The sequence below is a fragment of the Eptesicus fuscus genome, chromosome 15 (assembly GCF_027574615.1).
Source record: "Eptesicus fuscus isolate TK198812 chromosome 15, DD_ASM_mEF_20220401, whole genome shotgun sequence".
NCBI classification, from domain to species: Eukaryota; Metazoa; Chordata; class Mammalia; order Chiroptera; family Vespertilionidae; genus Eptesicus; species Eptesicus fuscus.
This window is the reverse complement of record NC_072487.1, coordinates 39,943,715-39,963,442: the sequence shown is the minus strand read 5'-3', so window position 1 is coordinate 39,963,442 and position 19,728 is coordinate 39,943,715.

The following is a 19,728-nucleotide window of genomic DNA, read 5'->3' as shown; positions in this document are numbered from 1 at the left end:
CCTAACCCAGAATCCTTTTCCCACAAAGTTTAGGGGCCTGCACTCTACTTCTGTGCATACTACAACTCTAATTTTTTAACTTCCACTAAGTACCGTAACTCTCTGCTCTAGAACAGATCGTCATGCCAAAGTAATTTCCCTTCTGGATAGTCCTTTGCCCTCAACAATGACTTCAGGCCAGAACACATGGGAAGATACTAGAATAATTTGCTTTCTCTCAGAAGGTTCTATTCCTCTCAGCTATCTCTCATTATTCTTTTGCTCCTGAAACAGGTATGACTTCCTCTTAGCCACCTTTCTTCCCACTGTCCTGTGAGGAAAAGATTGGGTGTTAAAGACCCGTGTGATTTCTTTCTTTTATGGCAAAAAAAAAAATCTATTCATACTGCATGATCCATTTTATCCTTTAAGCCTTCTTTCTAATTAGTCTCCCCAAACTGGCATGTAAATAATTCATTTATCCATTCAATAAATTCATTTATTGAGAGCATACTATCAGCTAGGCACTCGGTGAATAAACCTGATGTCAGATAGTTTGATAAATAAAGGGATGAAAAAAGAGCCCGTGAGCCCTGAATGTGAGAGGGGTGACTAGAGGGGTCTCATGGAAGGACACAAAGGGCAAAGAACTGAGAGCTTTGTTTTCCATCACTTTTCCATTGGGATGCTCCGTTCCAGCACTTCGTATTGCTCTACTTGAGCCAATGAATGTAGAACTTTTTGGGAAAAGATTTAATTCAGGACCCTCAGGATATGAAGACCCTAGTTCCAGCTCCTTTAGTAGTAATGTGAAGAATCTCACATCCTTATTTGAAAGCACAGGACAGTTAACATACCACTGTGGAAATAAAAGCTAAACACCACCAAAAAATGTGGCTCTGAAATAGTGTGGTCCAGCAAAATCGCTGAGGTTTGGAATGAAATATGTTTGTTGTAGGATAAGAATAGGTATGTTAATCTCATATAATTTTATCCTTTGAGTTTCTCTGGCATTTTTAAGTAAAGTGATCTTATTTTCAAAAACCTCAATAAAATTTGAATTTGAGATAAGCCTAAAATTTCCATATTTTACCCCAGGTCTATGTTCTGCTTTGTCTATTTTAATTTTTAAGGTAATATGGAAAAAAAAAAAAAAAAAGCTCCAAAAAATAAGACAAAGTCTCTGCTAGTGGTGAAAACTGATGTGCAGAGGGGTATGGATTTCGAAGCACATTAACGTCTAACATGAATGAGATTCTTGTGGCTTACCCCCAGGTAAGGAATAAAGGTCATTGTAAAGAAAAAAAGGGGGGGGGGGTAGTAAAGAGTAAAGGAAGTCAAATATATATGGTGACTGAAGGAGATTTTGAAATCTAGGTTCTTATGAATTTGATTAAATGTAGTTTTAAATCCTAACTCTCTCTCTCCCCCTATATATAAACTCCTCAGATACCTCGCCTTCACCCTGGATAATCAGCAACCCCCGAGGCAGCAGAAGACAGCAGCCGGACCCGACTAATGGTCACATGGTCCAGACGTCTGGCAGGCTAAAGATCACATCTTGACCTTAGTTATGTTTCAGCTCCTGAGCCCTAAGGTTGAACGACCCCTGGCTACTTTCCCATAAGACCAGAGGGACATCAGAACATTTCCTCAATGCCTGAAGAAATGATGTGTCACCCTTACCTCACTGCTGACCAATCAGCTTCCAGCCGGACCCTAAGCCCCCTACCTCATAGTGTCTTGTGATTTTGCCCTATATAATCTGTAACCTACATGCCATCCGGGAGTTTGGGCTTTGGAGCTTTAGATTAGCTTCCTGTTCTCTTGGATGTTTGTTACAGAATAGAAAGAGTTTGTCCACCCAGTGTTAGCAGACCCAAGCACTAGACATGGAGAATTGCAGCAAAGAAATATTGGCTATTTTATTATGAATGGAGCCACCTAGGACTGTCTTCTGCTTCCTCAGGGGTTTGCTTCCTCATGGCGGGGTGCTGATTATCTGGGGAAAGGCTAGGTCTCTGAGGAGGGGGGAGAGATAAAGATTGAGATGGAGAGAGAGAGAGAGAGAGAGAGTGAGGGAGAGAGAGAGAGAGAGAGAGAGAGAGAGAGAGAGAGAGAGAGAGAGAAAGGATTCCTAGAGCTAGGCTTTAAAACTAAATTTAATCAAAGTCATAAGGACCCTCGGTTTCAATTTGACTTTGGGTGGTGAACATACAATACAATATACAAATGATGTATTAAAGAACTGTACACTTGAAACGTATATAATTTTACTAACCAACATTACCCCAATAAATGTAATAAAAATTTTAAAAATTGTTTAAGTTGTCCTCAATATTATAATAAGAAAATGAAATTTGTATTATAAACTTTTGGGGGCTCAACAGACATGTTATCATAATGCGTGCTTTTTTCAGTTTATATTCTTTATTTTTACAGAAAATGGTAGCATTTTAGTATCTGAGAGGAGAAGCCACAAAGAGCTACAGTAAGCAATACCCAACTATGTAAATCAGCTTCAATCTGCCTTTTGCATGTATCTGCCACATTTTAGTCTGCCCATGTTTCTCTATTCACCTACTGTGAAGAAAACTCCCACTGGTATCGTACACAATGTCCACAGGTATTATAAATATCCTTTCATTTTTCTCCACTGAGGGATAAAGCATGGGGTCAATTCAAAGTCAATCTTAAATTTTTAAGGCAGGCAAGTATATCATTTGCATACAGATCAGCAAGCTGTCCTTTACTTAGGGAAAGATTTACAGATACTTTAAAATCAGGCCTAATCTATAAAACAAACAAGCACAAAGCAAATGCTAAGCAGAATGAGAGGGAGACAGAGAACACAGATCAAACCGTAATAGCTTTGAATGTTTGTCACAGAAGCAATCTGTGTAAATTGCTCTTGGTTAAGATTCCAAAGCCCCAGTGCGAACTAAATTGGGGACCCTGATCTGGGAGTGCTTATGAGGAGCTCCAAGGTGCTGGGCATCGTTTATTTGCCATTTCAGTTACCACTCCACTGTAAGATGAAGGTTTCAGGCACTGACTGGTGATTGGTTTGAGGCGTTTGGTTGTATTTATATAAAACCTTCTTTTCAATTTATCTCTGGCTTAATCAATGCATGCTTGCAATTTGCTTTGGTCAAACGGAATTTATCTGTGAATGTCATCCTCTGAAAGTCATTCATCTTCCTCTGCTCACCCAGAGGAAAAGAATGCAGCATCCTAGGAAAACCCGGGGCAGACGACCAGGACAGCAGCTGGAGTCTTTCTCCCAGGACTTAATCATGGAGACCACTTTCTCAGATATCCTAAGAAGGCTTCCTGCTGGGCCAGACATCAGAAGTTCAGGGACAGGATGAACGAAAGGGCAGAGGACAAACAACTACAAAGACAAACTCCACTCAGTCAAAAGTGAGCCAGTGGCTGAGTGAATACATGGAAGTTTGGGGGCCAGGCCAGACCCTGGAGACACCAGAGTTGGCTATTGCCCTCATCAGGACTTTCTCTGCCTGCATTCTCACCCCCCTGCACCCCAGCACCACTGGAGGTTGACTCTTCACTCTTCTCAGGGACATTGCCTGGCCTCTCACACTAGTCCTGATTTAAACTCATTTTGCAGAAAGGATCAGTTCTTCACATGTTTTAAGGTGTCAGTGACAAATCACAGTATAAAGAATGCATTCCAAGTAGCAAAACATTAGTCTTTTAACAACTACAAAGAAATGCCCCCACCCCCTGAATTTTTTGTAATTACAAAAAACTACAGAATTATTTACAATTACAAAAATATCACATAATTACAAAAATTACAGAAAAAGAAAAGAAAAGAGATATAATAGTTTGGGTTCGCATGACTAAAAGTGGGGAGGGGGCGCGTGTCTTTCCTCCAAAATATCCTCCAAACATTACATGGGCGATGTTTCCCGATTGTGTTCTGGAAGCGCTGTTTTCCTTGAGCTGCTATTTCACACGCATGCACACAAAGACGAAGTTTGAAACTCGAAGGGAAACAGAGTGCAGACTTTCCCTGAGCTGTCAATATGCTTATGTGAACTTTGGAGCTCTAACATATGAATAGTATAGTATATACATCATTTCCCAAACCTATTTGTCCACAAAACCATTTTTAAGGCATATGTATATGTATAAGTCCTTTTTTCTCTTTGGTCATATCAACTCAATCATAAGATACACGTACGTTTTCAAAACCACTCCCTTAATTTTTCAAGACCTCTTTTCCATCTTCCTCCTATCCCCACACCCAGATTGTTTCAGCTGGCTCACTCGAACTCTCTTCAAGACTTCGTTCAGGCTTTATCTTTTCCAGAAGTGTTCCTCACTTCTCACTGTTTCCACCCTGTATTAGTTTCCTAGGCTACTATAACAAATTACCAACAACGGGTGGCTTATAACAACAGACATTTATTGTCTTACAGTTTTGGAGACCAGAAGTCTGAAATCAAGATGTTGGTAAGGCCACACTGCCTCTGAAGGCTCCAGGGAGAGTCCTTCCTTGCCTCTTCCAGCTCCGGGGGGCTACAGACATTGCTTGGCTTTTGGCAACAAAACTCTAAGCTCTGCCTCCATCTTCACATGGCCTTCTCCCCTGTATCTATGTCTTCTCCTCTGTCTATTACAGGGATACTGTCATTGGATTAAGACCCACACTAATCCAGGATGATCTCATTTTGAGACCCTTAGTTACATAGGTGAAGATCCTTTCTCCAAATAAGGTCATATTTACAAGTTCTGGGTGGATATACTTAGGGGGAGTCACCATTTCCCCCACTACACACCCCCAGGCTGAGCTCAGGAACCCTCCCTTCTCAGTACCTTTGGCATGTCTATATCATAGCATGTACCCTACAATGTTATAATGACTGTGCCCCACCTCTCATCACACCACACCATCCTGTGAGATCCTAGATTTGTCTTTGAATTTCCATCAGCTACCACGAAATGGAGTTTCCATAAATGTCTGAATGAACAAATGATTGATCCTTCTCCAAACTGCATCCTATATTCTTATGGCTCTTGCTATGCATTCTACATTTCTTTTTCCTACATACTCATTATATGATTACTCAAAGATCTCTAAATCACAATTATTCTCAAATTGTTACCTTTTTTAAAATTTGCAAGGGATTAATTTTGCATTTGGTAGACAAGGGCCCTGTTACAAATGGCTGGCATCAATACACTGGCATTGCTTTGGTAACTGGCATTATTATTTTTGTTAATGTACTGAAAGGGCAGTGAAATGCCTTGAAATGTGTCCTGTTACTACACTGCCAAAGAACCAAATTACTACACTGTTCACCTACCATGACTATTACCCACCATGGCATGAGAACCACAGCGGGTTGCAAAGGTTGGTGGTCCTCTTGTTTAAGTGACTAGGGTCTTTGCCTGTTTTCTGGCCTCGAAACAGAAGCTCCCCACCTACTGGAAAATACAGACATTTACAAAAACTGTTCTTCAGAAACTGATCATCAATTTGAGGTGATCAGAAACATAAACGAATCACTTCAGTGCCTTGAAGTATGTGAGAGGTGCCATGTGTGCCATGTGGCCTCTCCTCCATGGAATCCACGTTATGCAGAAGTTCTAAAACTGTCCACAGCATTCAAGACTCTTTGATGCAATTCAAACACCTTAGTGTGCTTTATAAGGGTCTTTTTTTTTTTTACTTATCTCTTCAGCCTCCTTCTCCTCCTTCAAGAACATCATTCAGCCATACTACACTAATTGTTGGTTCCCAATGTGCTATGTTCTCTTTCTCCTCTAGGCCAGTGAACACACTGTGAACTCTCCCAATTCCATCATCAGCTGCTCCTGTCTGCTCCCCCAGCCCCCTCTGGCTTATTCATCCTTTGAGTATCAATGTAGATGTCACTTCCTTTACAAAGCCTTCCCTGAATTCCCCAAGTCAGAAGTAAACCCCCTTCCTGAATGTGCTCTTAAAACTCATATGTGAAACTTCAACACTGCTACAGTTGCCTACTTACTTACCTGTCTCTTCCATTAACTGGTAAGAAGAACCCTGAGAGCACTTCCCTATCTTACTCAGCTTCTTATCACCAGAGCTAATAGAGGCCCCTGGAGTGTAGAAGGCATTCAATACAGACTAGTGGAAGGGAGGACATAAGGAAGAGAGGAAGGAAGGGACAGAGTGTCCCCCAGAACTAGCCAAGTACCTGCCTATCCTCCTTGGACAGTGACCAACCCAGTCCTCAGTCTACCTCTCCTCCTCTATGCAAGTTTGAGCTCACATGCCGGGTGGTGGGTCTGTGCTAGAGAAGTCTCCAGCAACACCCAGCAGAATGCACCCGCTCATCTGCTTCTGTATGCTTCTAGCCATGAGGAGACATGTTCTATTTTCTGACTTTGATGCTTGTTGCATTTTAATGAAAATTAAAATATCATTTCCTTTTCTCACATGAACACTGACTGAAAGAAGGCTCCCAGATAGGCAGAGTTGCCAAACTTTCTCTCCTTTTTTTCTTTGCTTCCCATACCTTGTTTAGATTCCATTGCTTGTTGCATCAGAATAAATCATCAGGCCCTGTACAAATTTAAGCAGCCACTAGCTTTGTTTTTTTCTACTGGCTGGAGAGACTTTCTGAAAAGGTGCTCTCATATGGGAAAGGCTGCTTCAAGATGTGTTCTAAATGGGGTTTGTTCATTTATTTATTCAATAAAAACTTGCTGAATGAATGAATGATGTCTTCCAGAACTGAGTGCATCTGGTGTGGGTTTTGTTTTTGTGTGTGTGTGTGTGTGTGTGTGTGTTTGGGGGGGGGGGGGTAACCTCTAGTAAATAGTAATCTGGTCCATACCCTGTTCTAGAAGAAATAGAATGAGATATATATTAATTTTTCTTCATGATCCATCATTTTTTAAAACTGTTAAAACTTAAATAATCACTTTTGACTCTATGAAGACTAGGCAGTATCTGTAGCTAGTTTTCTTTTGTTTCATAATCAGATAAGTTTTACATGCTCTGGGCCATAAATTTCTTAAAAATTCTTTTTTTAAGACTTTATTTTTTAGAGGCATTTTAGGGACACAGAAAAATTGAGGAGGTACAGAGATTTCCCATATACCCCCACACATGCATAGCTTCCATCATCATCAACATCACCCATCCCAGAGGTACATTTATTAAAGTTAATGAGCCTATACTGACACATCATAATCACTCAAAGTTCATAGTTTACATTAGCATTCACTTTTAGTATCGTACATTCTATAGGTTTGGACAAATGTATAATGACATGTATCCATTACTATAGTATCATACAGAACAGTTTCACTCCCTAAAAATCTTCTGTGCTCTGCCTATTTACCCACCCCTCCTAAAGCCCTCACCTAACTGCTGGCAACCACTGATCTTTTCACTGTCTCTATAGTTTTGTCAACTCCAGAAGGTCATATAGGTGGAATCAAACAGTATGTAGTCTTTTCAGTTTGGCTGCTTTCACTTAGTCATATGGATTTGCTTCTCCCATGTCTTCATATCCTGATAGCTCATTTATTCTTTGTCTTTTTTTGTTGTTGTTTCTCATGTCTTCTTTTTTTTTTTTTTTTTTTTTTAATAATATACTAGAGGCCCGGTGCACAAAATTCATGCATGGGGGATGGGAGGTGTCCCTCAGCTCAGCCTGCACCCTCTCCAATCTGGGACCCCTCAGGAGATGTCCGACTGCCAGTTTAGGCCCGATCCCACAATTGGCAGTCAGACATCCCTCTCACAATCTGGGACCGCTGGCTTCTAACTGTTCACCTACCTTTGTGCCTGATTGCCCCTAACTGCTTCTGCCTGCCAGCCTGATCACCCTTTAACTGCCCCCCTGCTGGCCCGATCACCCACAACTGCCCTCCCCTGCCAGCCCAATCACCCACAACTGCCCTCCCCTGCTGCGATCCGCCTCCTCCACCAGGACCACCTCCTCTGTGCAAAGCAGCAGAGATGCCGGGAGCGGCTTCTTCCATGCCATCCAGAGCCGTGGGGACCCCCAGGCTTCACCATGCGGAGCGGCCGCTGGGCCCCGCCTCTGCTGTGCATGTGGCCATCTTGTGGTAGCCGTCTTATGGTGGCCTACTTTGTGGCAGCCATATTTTGACGACGACACGCGCAAGGGCCACCTAGGCTTCATTAGTATAGATTTTTATTGTTGCTAGTATTACAGATATCTCCTATTTTCCTTCCTCTTCCCCCTCTCCTCCCAGCCCTTACCCATCCACCCCCAGGTCTTTGCTACTGTATTGCCCGTGTCCATACTTATATGCTCATTTCTTCTTAATGCTGAGTAATATTCCCTTGTCTGGATGTATCATAGTCTATGTTATCCATTCACCTACTGAAGAATATCTTGGTTGCTTCCAAGTTTTGGCAATTATGATTAAAGATGCCATAAACACTGGTATGCAGGTTTTTGTGCAGATATAACTTCTCAACTCCTTTAGGTAAATATTGAGTGTGACTGCTGGATCATATGGTAAGAGTATATTTAGTTTTGTAAGAAACCACCAACTGTCTTCCAAGTGGCTGTACCATTTGCATTCCTGGCAGCAATTAATAAGAGTTCTGTTGCTGCACAGCCTCACCAGCATTTCGTATTGTCAGTGTTCCAGATTTTGACCATTCTAATAGGTGTGTAGTGGTATCTCATTGTTGTTTTAATTTGTCGTTTCCTGATGACATATAATATTATCATAGATTTTATAAGGAAGATAAGTCTTCCTCCTCCAGACCCTACCTGGAAACTCCAGAAAGGTTACCCCTTCAGTTCTCAGGTGCCTGCTCTAAGAGAGGAGAATGGTGATAACAGGGCTTTTACATGTGTTTTTTCAGGTTCATATCCTGCTTAATAATTCCCTTAAGAGCAAAATATTCATGGACAATTTTTGTAAAGATTAGAAAGATGATTCCTTAACATTAATTTAAAAATTCCTGTTTTAAAATATAAACTTGAAAAGAAATGTTTTGGTATGCAAGAGAATGACTACAAAACAAGATAATTGCCCTCTTTATTGCTGTCTCTGGATAGCTGCCCAGAGAGGAATACATTCCACAGGGCCAAAGCTTCAAATCAATTTACAGTTCTGGTGGTCTGGATGGCACAATAGATTTCCCACTTGCTACTAGATCAGTGAAAGCCAGATGGTCTTAATTTAGAGCCAGACTTTACTGAAAATCATTCTAATAGACTAACTCCTGGGATCTCAAGTGAAATGAATTTAGAAGTCATAGATAACATGTTTTGTAAAGGACTATGATAATTAAACATCTAATAAAAATGCAATACAACCTACTGTTTTCTGTAGTATGTGGAAGAAAGATACGTTTATTTAGGTCTATCAGTAAATAGTACTTTGGTCATTGCTCTTAATTTTGAGATCTTTATCGGGCATCATGGAAATCTACAACTGCAATAAATAGTACCTACATCTGCAAAGGTGTGTTTCCAAGCCTTTAACATTCATTTAACTTAAGATGGATTAAGTTTAGGCCACAGAGTTTTACTTAATATTCTTCACTAAATTCTTACCAACTGACCACTTTTAATGGTGGAACTTGCATTCTACAAAAACAAGTGGTCCAATCCCTCTAGTAGGTTTCTTTTGTGTGGAGATCAGATAATTTCAATTAGATATTACCAGCAATCCCTACCCTTCTCCCAGTGCCGTTTTCTCAATGATGTCAATCTTCACACCATTCAAGGGAATTCCTCTGAGCATACGAGAAAGAAGAGAGAAAGGAGAGGTGACCTCACTAGCCAGGGTTCCTTAGAATATAATGCTGGAATTTTCACAGGCTAAGTACAAATTTTTATCCTTACCAGAAATTTACTAACAAAGGTGAAAGAGACTTAAAAAGAGATAATCCATAATGTTGACCATATACCTCTGAACAGAGGGAGCAAAGAATTCCAGCTTTTGCCAGGGATGAAATAAGAGTACTGTAGTCTCCAAGATAGAATGCCGAACCCTCCATTTAAGAGCCAGGTTTTCTCCTGGGAAATGACAACTTCTAACTCAAAAAGGAAAGTTATTAACACCCCTTAGCCACAGTTCACCAGGAGCCAGACCAAAATCGGCTTTATTTCACTCCTACCTTCCACTAGACACATAACCATTTAAGACAAAAAGTTCATCTTACTTTGGCTGTGCTTGAAGAATGTCAGCCTCATGGATTTAGCCAGTCCATCATAAGCTGGCAGGAACCAACTGTCAAAAGGTTTCCAAGTAACACAGAAGTTACTTGCAAGGAGTTTTTAATACATCTCCTGTTGACAATCTACTATATGAATATAGCTATAGATATAGATATAAGAATATTGCTATATCACCCATTCTGCTCAACAAGTAGATAAGACAATGGGAAATAAAGAGAAGAAAGCAAATAATTATAAGTGAAATATGACAAATGTGCAATAGAAGCAGCTTTCAATGTCTATGGATGGCCAGAGGAAGGAAAGTCAATGCTTCCTTCTTATTGAAGGAAGACATTTACCACCAGGTTAAAACTCTCCAAACTGCACATATCAACAGCTACCAGGACACCCAAAGCCTTGCTATTCAAAGTGTGGTGCCCAGGTCAGCCGTATTGGCATCACCCAGAGCATGTTAGAGATGTTTCTAGCCCCTCTTATTGAATAAATATGCATTTTAACAAGATCCCCAGAATTTTTGTATACCTGGTAATTTTGAGAAGCATTCTTCTAGGACAGTGTTCCTCAAACTTCAGCATGCTTCAGAATCACTTCTGAGGCCTGTTAAAACACAGATTGCGCGGTAAGTTTGGGTGGGGCTCTAGAATTTGCATACCTAAGTACCCAGGTGATGGTGACTGCTTCTGTGGGGACCACTTTGAGATCACAGATGTGGATCATACTCAAGAGCCAGAGTCCAGAGAGAGTAGGAAGACTCCTCATGACCAGGCTCGGAAATGTCTCACTGAAGCAATTAGGAAAACCTCCATGAGACCCTTATATCTTGCACATTCAGGGGCAAATGTGCTCTCATTAGTGAATGAAGCTTCCATCATGTGTGTCATGCCCATATTGTAAGCTGTGTAAAGGGAAAGGACAATATCTCTTTTGCTTTATACTTTACCCCCAGTCCCTAAAAGAGGAGGTGCTTTCTTTTTCCACTAAGTAAGCATGAAAGATCCTGTTCTTGGACAGATGGTCCATCCTTGTCTTCACCACTGGTTAGAAGAGTAGACTCTGAGTCTCCTGGAACAGACACATGCTCCAGCACAACTTGCCAGATAGCTGTGCAATGAGAGGGCTGAACGCATTTCCAGCTATTAACAAAATAATATGAGGCTTCCCATTTGGCTGTTGCTTCACGTGATTACGCATCTATCACACACAAGAGAGAGTTATCCCATGAGTTAATCAGGAAAAGTCATCTCGCATGCTTTCTAGTATGGACAACAGCCTAGGTTGAACCATATTAGTCCATATTCTCAGAGTTATGCAGAGTAAACAAATAGCCAAGGTTCAGATTCCACTACACTTGTGACCTCATAAAAGTTGTAGTCACTGAAAATGTCTCCTGGGTGTTTAAGCTGAATTTTCAGATCAGCCACATTGTCCATTGGCAGATGACAATGGTCTGTGTACATAGAAAAAACTACGGAGCTTTTCCCACATTCTTCACAGATTAAAGTTATGACTTTTCAAGAGTGAAGCAGCCTGTTAACTTCTGTTATACTGCAAATTTCATGAAGGACACAAATCATGAATCCTTGAATGTGCCATTACCCCACTGATGCTTCGCCACTGATCCTGCTTCTCTTGATTTTTTTCTTCAGTTTGCTTCAATTCTGCCTTTTTATAGTCTACAAAAGCTCTAGAAGTAGAAGCCCGGGTTGGAAGACTTCTGTCTGGCATTCCGGATGTGTGGACTTTGATTATTATTCAACAATTCCAACCTGTCATGTATAATGTAATATGACTTATGGCATGTTAAGTGATTGTTTTCAAATATGCATTTACCTCAGCAGTTTAAAAATAGGTGAAAATAAGAACAAGAAAACAATACCCTCACTCACATGAACTAAATCCATTACTCTAAATACTATAAGTATTTCCATATGCCCTGAAGATAGAATCCCTCTTCCTTATTTTGTTGAAATGCAAAAGTTTGGGTTTTTTTTTTAAGTTCCTAAAATATTCCAGAGTTATCAGTTATAGAGCCAAGCCTTTAAAAGCTTAAGTAAAGTAGTGAGGGGGCTTTGAACTCTGTTAACACTTATTTACTTAAAATAATTTGAAAAATCAACTGACTTTTATTCAACATTAATCCTTCTGAACCATCATCATTGAAGGAGTTGGTGTTGTCTAAACAATGTTCTTTTTTTGGGGGGGGCCAGGAGGGGAGGGACAGGAGAAACTAAAACTGCTCCAGTTTCAACTCTAGAATGCACTGCTGACAAAGACATCACCACTGACTTCTTCCAATATTAGTAGGGAAATAAGTGTGATAAGTAAGGGGGCTTGTATATGATATGCTCAGCTCGGCCATTACATATGTACAAACTCACCATCCTACACCTAATATCATAGCAGAAAGGCATGCTCGGTCTATATGAGAACACACACACACACACACACACACGCACGCACGCACGCACGCACGCACGACACTCAAGCAATATGGATCTTTGTGCAAAGGAAAAGTTAGGAACCAACATTTCTCTCTCTCTCTTTTTTTTTTTCCCTAAAGAAAGAAAGCAGGGGCAGAAGAGAGTTTTTACATTATTCATATAATTACCTAACTTTCCCCCTTCATTTGGCCTGGTGCAGAACAGCTGTGTAAGGCTGGGGATGAAACAGGGCCTTAAAGGTTTAATTAGGACCACATTTCAAGAAATTGCTGCTAGTTGTTAAATGTTACTGCACTTTCCTTCTCCCCTGGACATTTTCCTTTCTACCACTGCTAATTGCCAAGATAAGTTTTCTCTAATAACACACCTTTGTCCTTCGCCATACTCAACAGTGTGAAGAAGATAAGGAGACCCACTGAAAACAGGTGAGAAGTTTTACACTGAAGTTTGGGAATATATAGTAAATTACTGCCACTTCAATTCTCCCATGACCTTTGTGGTACATTTATATGCAGAGAATAATGAACAAAAATATCTCAGAGAAATTACCTTGAACTTCTTGTCCTATACACATAGAAATTTTATTATGACACTATTAGGGGTGGGAAAAGGTGGGGGAAGAGCAAAAGCCGGCTAATTTCCAGGAAATCTCCTTAGAATGGAGTCCATTTGACAACCTAGCAAATAAATCTCTTTACTCAGATTCAAAAAGAATCTGGATTATGGTGAGTTCTGTTCTATGGATAGAGTGTTAGAATCAGCTTTCAAAGTATGCTCTTTTTGAACCTATCTAAGGACTGAATCCAGCAAGGTCTTAAGCAAATTCAAATCATTCTTGGCCCTTTGTCTTCAAAAGTTTTCCTAGGAATGGCATATTTTCACTGACTATATTACCTATTTGGCCTTCTGCCTTCAGTTATGCAAAAAGTGTTTAAAACTTACCCAGGAATTTAGTCTACAGCCTTTATTTGCCTCCTGATAGCCCAGTGTGGATAGAAGGAGAAACTAGAAAGATTTAGAATGATTGGGAACTGTCTGCAAAGTACAGACTGAAGTTTGCAAGAGTTGACCCTGGATGCATACCTGGCTTAGAGACAACAAGTAATATGTGGAATGTGGAATGGAATGGAATGGGTTCTAACCTGCCATTCCAAACTTGGTCTGTAATCTCAGATATCATTTCTTTTTAACATTTGCAGCATTTCCATTTCCCGCCCTGTCCCCCAGCCCCCGGGAATCTTTTAAAAAAAATCTTTATTATTAAAAGTATTACATATGTTCCCCTTCCCCCCGCCCCCCGCATTGACCTCTTCTAGCCCTCCCACTCCACCCCAGGCCTTCACCACCCTTTGCCTGTGTCCATGGGTTATGCATATACTAGAGGCCCAGTGCACGAGATTCGTGCACTGCGGGGGAGCGGGTCTTTAGCCCCTCCTGCAGTCCAGGAGCTCTCAGGGGATGTCTGACTGACGGGCCTGGGAGTGGGCCTAAGCCAGCAGTTGGACATCCTTAGCGATGCCATGGAGGTGGGAGAGGCTCCCGCCATGGCTGCTGCACTCGCCAGCTGTGAGCCCAGCTGCTGGGCTTCTGGCTGAGTGGAGCTCCCACTGTGGGAGCGCACTGACCACCAGGGGGCATCTCCTGCATTAAGCGTCTGCTCCCTGGTGGTCAGTGAGCATCATAGCGACCAGTCCTTCAGCCATTCAGTCGATTTGCACATTACCCTTTTATTATATAGGATGCATGCAAGTTCTTTGGTTGATTTCTTCCCACCTATCCACCCTTCCCCCCTACCCTCTGAGATTCCGCAATCTCAGATATCATTTTATTCCCAGTGTAGCCTTGGTGCTGTAGCTACATGAGCAAGGAGCTGTGAATCTCAAGCCCGTCTACTACTGATTAATTGGACAGCCCTGTTGCATCACTGAGGGACACTCTCTTCATCTAGAAAATGAATTAATATTGCCGACCCTAACTAGGTAGCTATAGAGATCAAAATTCCTTATGGATGTGAATGTGCTATCCATGGTGATATCAGTACAGTAAATTTTTGGAATATAGAGATTTGCAAAGATTTTCTTTTTGCTTGAGACTTTCCTCTGAGAAAATCAACGTAGATAATAAATGCATTGTGTTCAGTAGCAATAAAGCAGGCCTTCAATAAAATCACCTTTTATTGCTGCAGAAGCTATTCTGGGCTAACTCTACTCTTAAAAAACTACAAACACAAGAATTCATAAAGGAAAAAAAATAAACTCTGAAGCCTACCACTTTTGAAATGTAAAAGGCCTACGGAAATTTAAGGCAGTGAGTTATAGCATCTAAGGATTCTCAAAGCTCTCAGAGGCCTAAGAACTCACTTTGGACCGTATGTTTTACACATTAATTACAAAAAAATACGACATTGCGCACCACCATGACTGCTCTGGAGATGTCTTTGATGTGTGAGAAGAAAAATGATCATTGATACAGGTTTTACCTGTTCATTTCCTCTCATGTAATCTAATCCCTGAAGGAGCCTTGCAATGTTCAGTGGTGACATTTTACATCTTATTGATGCTCTATAAAGAAGGGAATTCAGGTAACGGGATGTGTGTGTTGAGGAAAATGACAAAACTATCAGCTTTATACAGTAATTCCTGTAATCTAAGGAGTATATATCAAGGCATTTAGTCTCTGTGAATTATAGTGCTGAGGCTCCCATGTGGTCTTTTCTTTGCAGTGGCTTGTTCATAAAGCCTAATCTGTTTGTGATTGCAGAAGGGAGGAGATGAATAAGATATTAGAGCTGTATGGGGAAAATCCTTACTCTCAGCAAAACACTAGCCTATTTATGGGACAATCTTAAAGGGCGAGGTATTTTTCATTCTGACCTTTAATGGCATAAGAAAAACAATCAATGTCGATGGTTTTTCATGGAGGAAAGTGGAGATTTTTCACTTTGGTGTCAATCTGGAGTTGTGTTTGCATCTTCCCTTATTAGAATGAGTTTCTAGTGTCACCATTGTATCGTGTTCTTATCCACAGATGTCTGTTAAAATGTGCATTGAGATCTTGACAATGAAAACATAGTCTAGGTCCTTTGAGAGCTAAGGTTACCTAGGTCAGAACATATGCATCACTTCCTAATGACAGCAGAAAGCTAAGAAAACTGTTTTCTCCCTGACCCAACTTAGTACTTTCAGGACCTCCTTTAGGTACTTGGGTAGGTGAGTGGGTGGGAAATGTGAGCTGAATGATGTTAGCTAGAAGATTAATTTTTTCATTTGTTTAATATATTTATTGTTATTTATAAAATGAATTATACTTCAACTAAGCAATGAAATAAAAATAAATAGCTCATACCCAGCACTGTAATCTGCTAAATTAACCCAACAACTTCAAAATAGTTGATTGCCATTGCTGGTGAGGTTGTGGGGGAGAAGCAGGCTCATTCATTGCCATGGCAGCAGCAACTGCACAGTCATTTGTGCTTTTCTACCCATCTAGATATTTATCCCATAGAAGTAATTCAAATTGAGGCATAAAGCTACAAGCATTAAAATATTTATTGCCGTATTACCTATGACTGTAGAAGAATTTAAATAACTTTGTGAATCTAACAATAGCAGAATAGTTAAATCAATTTAGTAGGTTAACTGCAGAGAATATTATAAAGTCATTAAAAATAATTATTAATACTATGTAACAACACAAAAAAATATTTATGATATACTATTAATTGAAGCAGAAGACTAAGTTACTATGATTGCTGTTATTACAACTACATAAAATATGATGTGTTTAAGACTAAAAGAGAATATAGCAAAGTGATAAAAATGTTTTGTAGTTTTTGAATTAAAGTAAAATTTTTGAGACTGTATTTACTTTTGTGCCTTTAAAATAATTAATCTGTGGGTGGGGGTGGGGGAGATATTTGAGTCAGTTAAATGAAATCAAGCAGTTACTTGACCTAAAGAAATATGCTCTCTCTCTCTCTCTCTCTCTCTCTCTCTCTTTAACTTTCCAGCTTCTGGAGAAAGATTATCTACATTTATTTTTTTGTTTTTTAAAATTTACCTCTATTGTTGAAAGTAATCTAGATGCCCCTCCTTTCCCCCTATCAACCCCCCTTCCCCCCACCCCGCCACCCCCAAGACTACCTTCATTTAAAACCAGACTACCTGTTTAAGATGAGATGTTGAGTGAGTTATTTAATCTATTGGGTCCTTAAATTCCCATCTTATAATGGAGATGATAACTATACCTATCTTATAAAATTACTATGAGGATTAATAATTTTATACAAGTAAATAGCCTGATACCTAGTAACTGCTCAATACTGGTTAATTATTATTATAATTTCAATAGAGCGTGAATGCCTTTGGGATCTCGAGACTAAAGTTGCTGTAGGAAGATGCTTAATTTAATTAAATTACAAATGCCCCTTCATTTACAGAGGTGGGATTCAGGAGAAAGTGGAGGGTAATTAAATGGAAGTGTCATTTGTAAAATGTCAGCAGTTTCTTACACTTTTTTAAACCAAATATAGTGTTGAAGAGCCAAAATAATAAAAAAAAAAACTTTTTGCAAGGCTAATTTAACCACAAGCATGATCTATGACAAGATAAACAAAAACAGAAATCTCTTTATATTCCATCTGGGAGATGCTGAATAAAATTACAGATGGAAATTATGCTCAGAATCTGAAAGCGCACTGATCGGGTCTGGTTTGTCTTATTGCTCTGCCTCTCTCTCCTCAAATCACCATAATGTGTGGCCTTTCTTTTTTTTTTTTTATTTTTATTTTTATTTTTTTTTTTTTAATATTTTTTATTGAGGTATTATATGTGTACATATCTTACCATTACCCCCCCCACCCCACACCCACACATGCCCTCCCCCCCCCCCAGAGTTTTGCGTCCATTGTTTATGCTTATATGCATGCATACAAGTCCTTCGTTTGATTTCATAACTCCCCCACCTCTCCCTAACTTTCCCCCTGTAATTTGAAAGTCTGTTTGATGCTTTACTGTCTCTGTATCTATCTTTTTGTTCATCACTTTATACTGATCTTTACTATCCCTAAATGAGTGGGATCATGTGGTATTTTTCTTTCATTGACTGGCTTATTTCACTTAGCATAATGTTCTCCAATTCCATCCAGGTTGCTGCAAATGATGAGAATTCCTTCTTTTTTATGGCAGCATAGTATTCCATTGTGTAGATGTACCACAGTTTTCTGATCCAGTCATCTGCTGACGGGCACCTAGGCTGTTTCCAAATCTTAGCTATGGTGAATTGTGCTGCTATGAACATAGGGGTGCATATATCCTTTCTGATTGGTGTTTCTAGTTTCTTCGGATATATTCCCAGGAGTGGGATTACTGGGTCAAATGGGAGTTCCATTTTCAGTTTTTTGAGGAAGCTCCATACTGTTCTCCACAGTGGCTGCACCAGTCTGCATTCCCACCAGCAGTGCACGAGGGTTCCTTTTTCTCCGCATCCTCGCCAACACTTGTCGTTTGTTGATTTGTTGATGATAGCCATTCTGACAGGTGTGAGATGGTACCGCATTGTTGTTTTGATTTGCATCTCTCGGATAATTAGTGACGTTGAGCATGTTTTCATGTGTCTCTTGGCCTTCCTTCTGTCTTCTTTTGAAAAGCTTCTATTTAGGTCTGTTGCCCATTTCTTTATTGGATCATTTATCTTCCTTTTATTAAGTTGTATAAGCTGCATGTAGATGTTGGAGATCAAACCTTTATCAGTGATGCCATTTGCAAATATGTTCTCCCATGCAGTAGGCCTTCTTGTTGTTTTGTTAATGGTTTCTTTTGCTGTGAAAAAGCTTTTTATTTTGATGTAGTCCCATTTGTTAATTTTCTCTTTAGCTTCCATTGCCCTAGGGGCAGTGTCAGTGAAGAATTTCTTTTGGCATATGTCTGAGATTTTGCTACCTGTGGATTCCTCTAGTATTTTTATGGTTTCCCGTCTTATGTTTAAGTCCTGTATCCATTTTGAGTTTATTTTTGTGTATGGCGTAAGTTGGTGATCAAGCTTCATTTTTTTGCATGTATCTGTCCAATTTTCCCAACACCATTTATTGAAGAGACTGTCTTGACTCCATTGTATGTTCATGCCTCCTTTGTCAAATATTAATTGAGCATAGTGGTTTGGGTCAATATCTGGATTCTCTATTCTGTTCCACTGATCTATATGTCTGTTCTTGTGCCAGTACCAGGCTGTTTTGAGAACAGTGGCTTTGTAATACAGCTTGAAATCTGGTATTGAGATCCCTCCTACTTTATTCTTCTTTCGCAGGATTGCTGTGGCTATTCGGGGTCTTTTTTTATTCCAGATGAATTTTTGGAGAGTTCTTTCAAGGTCGGTGAAATATGCCATTGGTATTTTAATGGGGAGTGCATTGAATCTATAGATTGCTTTGGGTAGTATAAAATTCAAGAGGAAGGAACACTTCCAAGCTCCTTCTATGAAGCCAGCATCACCCTAATACCAAAACCAGATAAAGACAACACAATGAAAGAGAATTACAGGCCAATATCCCTCATGAACATAGATGCCAAAATCCTCAACAAAATTCTAGCAAATCGGCTCCAGCAGTACATCAGAAAGATCATACACCATGACCAAGTAGGATTTATCCCAGGAATGCAAGGATGGTATAATATCCGCAAATCAATAAACGTGATACATCACATAAACAAATTGAGAGATAAAAATCACATAGTCATATCAATTGATGCAGAAAAAGCATTTGACAAAATCCAACACCCTTTCTTGATTAAAAACTCTCAACAAGGTGGGACTAGAAGGCTCATACCTCAACATAATAAAAGCTATATATGATAAACCCACAGCAAACATCATACTCAATGGACAAAAACTAAAAACATTTCCCCTAAGAACAGGAACAAGACAGGGATGCCCACTCTCACCACTCCTGTTTGACATAGTACTGGAAGTATTAGCCATTGCAATTAGACAAGAAGAAGAAATAAAAGGCATCCAAATTGGAAAAGAACAAGTAAAGCTGTCTTTATTTGCAGACGACATGATATTGTACATAAAAAATCCGAAAGACTCCGTCAAAAAACTAATAGACTTAATAAATG